Source organism: Microtus oregoni, unplaced genomic scaffold (genome assembly GCF_018167655.1).
Source record: "Microtus oregoni isolate MIOR12 unplaced genomic scaffold, Mior012 000006F_ref0000085, whole genome shotgun sequence".
Taxonomy (NCBI): Eukaryota; Metazoa; Chordata; class Mammalia; order Rodentia; family Cricetidae; genus Microtus; species Microtus oregoni.
In genome coordinates this window covers 50,529,382-50,532,844 of record NW_024543065.1, presented here as the reverse complement: position 1 = coordinate 50,532,844, position 3,463 = coordinate 50,529,382, and the positions used below count along the sequence as shown (strand labels likewise).

The 3,463-nt window shown below is 43.1% G+C and overlaps 1 pseudogene; it reads left to right on the top strand.

Annotated features, from left to right (window-relative positions):
* Positions 1-2,156: 2,156 nt before the first annotated feature.
* LOC121449317 lies at positions 2,157-3,197 on the top strand (annotated as a pseudogene).
* The last annotated feature ends 266 nt before the right edge of the window (positions 3,198-3,463 follow it).

The following is a 3,463-nucleotide window of genomic DNA, read 5'->3' as shown; positions in this document are numbered from 1 at the left end:
CCCCATATCCCCTTACCCCCATCCCACCCCACCCCCAAGATCCTAATTTTCTCCCCGGCAATTTGGTCTACTTCCCTTAGCCAAGAGGATAACTATATGTATTTCCTTGGGTTCACCTTCTTACTTAGCTTCTTTAGGTTCACCTATTGTAGACTCCGTGGCCCTTATTTATGGCGAGAAACCAATTATGAGCGAGTACATCCCATGTTCATCTTTTTGGGTCTGGGACACCTCACTCAGGATAGTGTTTTCTATTTCCATCCATTTGCAAGCAAAATTCGAGAAGTCATTGTTTTTTACCGCAGCGTAGTACTCTAGCGTGTATATATTCCATACTTTCTTCATCCAGGCCTTATGTGACTTTACAAGAGGTTCAGGGACATTGAATTGAGGAACAGAAGCCACAGGTCTTCCACATGACTCCATGTCCTTAGGGATTAAGTCTAGCAAATTCTCTCCTGTAGGCAATTAGTAACAGATGGTGCTGATCTAGATTGCTGTCCTATCCCAGTGGCAGGACCATGTTCATATTTGAGGCTACTTGGTCACCAAGGCAACATTTATTAACAATGTGTTGCTGTTACTGAGAAAGAGACACAGGCAATGGGTGAGAGACAAGCTGTCTGTTTACAACCACGTATCTAGTGTCTTCACCCTGGAGGCCTGCTCAGGTGTATGTGGAGCAGGAGCAGCTGTTTTTCACAGATGTTAAACATGGTTATTCTCACATTGAAGAAAAGTCTGTTCTATGAAATGAAAACAAATGGGGAGTTAAGTTTTACTCTAGAGCTAAAGAGAATCCACCTCTGGAGAATTTCTGCCATATTTGAGGACCTCCAAAACCACCTACTATACAGGAAATCCTGTATATAGCAGTTTTCTGCCATACTGCTATCACTACTCCAGGAAGGCAAAGAATAAAGCTTTGCTTTGTACCTTGCAAAATATCCTGCATCTGACATGGACTCTCTCTGCACAAGGAGTCACTGATTTCAAACAACTTTACCATTTTTCTCTCATTATACCTCACTGTAATCTTTTGAGAAGCAATCCTTTGGGAATTGGCCTTAGATCCTGGGTATTTGTAAAAATGGTCTTATGTTGAAAGTTAGAGTCCTAAATTTCTAATCCAGATTTGTCAAACATATCTGTCAATTCCAGTCATAGTTCCAGCAACTCCTTGCTCACTACTTTCTACCCGCCAAATCTGTCTCTGAAAACATTCACCTGAGAATTCTGGAGACATGGCTCGACATCACCTGATTTAGTTTGGGTAGGTCACATGTCTATAAATTCATGAATTCCATCTATATTTTCCAAATTTTAGCTATGAATTTTTAATACTTGAAACAATTATTCTCTGCATTTCATTGAATCTTGGTAGCCTCCCCATTATGCCTCTAATTTTATAAGTTTTAGTGCTTTCTTTTCTTCCTGTGTAGTTTTGATACGTGCTTATTATTCTCATTTATATTTTTATAGCAGTAACTTTGTGATATATTTCTGTATTGTGTAATTATTCTCTAATTTGTTTTCATATTTATCATTACTTGGATCAATTTCAATCTGTATCTGGGCTTTTTTACTTTATGCCTAGAAGTACATCACTAGAAAAAAAATCATTTGAAATCATTCAGGTTTTTAAATGCAAGCCCTCAATGAGTAAATTTTCTTCTTGAAACTGCATTAGGAGATGCCAGACCGTCTGGTAAGTGTGTTTTCATTTTCATTTGGGTCTAAGTTTTTAGAGTTCATTCTTTTGTTTATTCAGTGACATAATTGCCTTTGTTGTACATTGTTTGGTTTCCATAAATTTGTACAATCTCTGTAACTTTCCTTGCTATTTATTTCTATTTGAACTGCACTGTAATTTGCAAAAACACAAGATAATATGTATATCCATTTTATTGATTAAAACTTAATTTTAGATAGACAAAAAAAAAGAACTCTGATTGCTCTTATAGATGAACCAAGTTCTGTTTTCAGAACACCCATGACGTCTTGTAAACCACTGTAACTCAATTTCCAGGGTATCCAAAGCATACTTTTAGTTCACAGACATAGATGCAGTAAAAATAACCAAATACACTAAAAGAAAGTAAGTAATAAAGAAGGAAAATGATAGTCTCTGCTCCTCCCTGTTCTAGAGACAGCCGCTTCTTTTCGTGCAGTGCCAGCCTCATTCCAGAGACACGATGGTGAAGGTCGGAGTGAACAGATTTGGCTGTATTGGACACCTGGTTACCAGGGCTGCCTTCACTTCTGGCAAAGTGGACGTTGTTGCCATCAATGGCCCTTTCATCTACCTCAACTACATGGTCTACATGTTCCAGTATGACTCCACCCATGGCAAGTTCAAAGGCACAGTTAAGGCTGAGAATGGGAAGCTTGTCATCAACGGGAAGGCCATCACCATCTTCCAGGAGTGAGATCCCGCCAACATCAAATGGGGGGATGCCGGCGCCGAGTATGTTGTGGAGTCTACCGGTGTCTTTACCACCATGGAGAAGGCTGGGGCCCACTTGAAGGGTGGGGCCAAGAGGGTCATCATCTCCACCCCTTCTGCCGATGCCCCCATGTTTGTGATGGGTGTGAACCATGACAAGTATGACAATTCCCTCAAGATTGTCAACAACGCTTCCTGCACCACCAACTGCTTAGCCCCCTTGGCCAAGGTCATCCATGACAACTTTGGCATCGTGGAAGGACTCATGACCACAGTCCATGCCATCACGGCCACTCAGAAGACAGTGGATGGCCCCTCTGGGAAGCTGTGGCGAGATGGCCGTGTTGCTGCCCAGAACATCATCCCTGTGTCCACTGGCGCTGCCAAGGCTGTGGGCAAAGTCATCCCAGAGCTGAACGGGAAGCTTACGGGCATGGCCTTCCCCGTTCCTACCCCCAATGTGTCCGTCATCAATCTGACATGCCGCCTGGAGAAAGCTGCCAAGTATGATGACATCAAGAAGGTGGTGAAGCAGGCATCCGAGGGCCCACTAAAGGGCATCCTGGGCTACAATGAGGACCAGGTCATCTCCTGTGACTTTAACAGTGACTCCCACTCTTCCACCTTCGATGCTGGGGCTGGCATTACTCTCAATGACAACTTTGTAAAGCTCATTTCCTGGTATGACAATGAATTCGGCTACAGCAACAGAGTGGTGGACCTCATGGCCTACATGGCCTCCAAGGAGTAAGAAGCCCGCCCTGGACCACCCATCCCAGCAAGGACACACACAGCAAGAGAGAGGTCCTCGGCTGCTGAGCAGTCCCTGTCCTAACTAACCCTTGACACTGAGCATCTCCCTCACAGTTTCCATCCCAGACCCCCAGAATAGCAGGAGGGGGCTTAGGGAGCCCTACTCTCTGGAATACCATCAATAAAGTTCATTGCACCCCTCAAAAAAAATAAGAAAGAAAATGATAGAGACCCTTAAAGAGGAAATTAAAAGTTCCCTTAAAG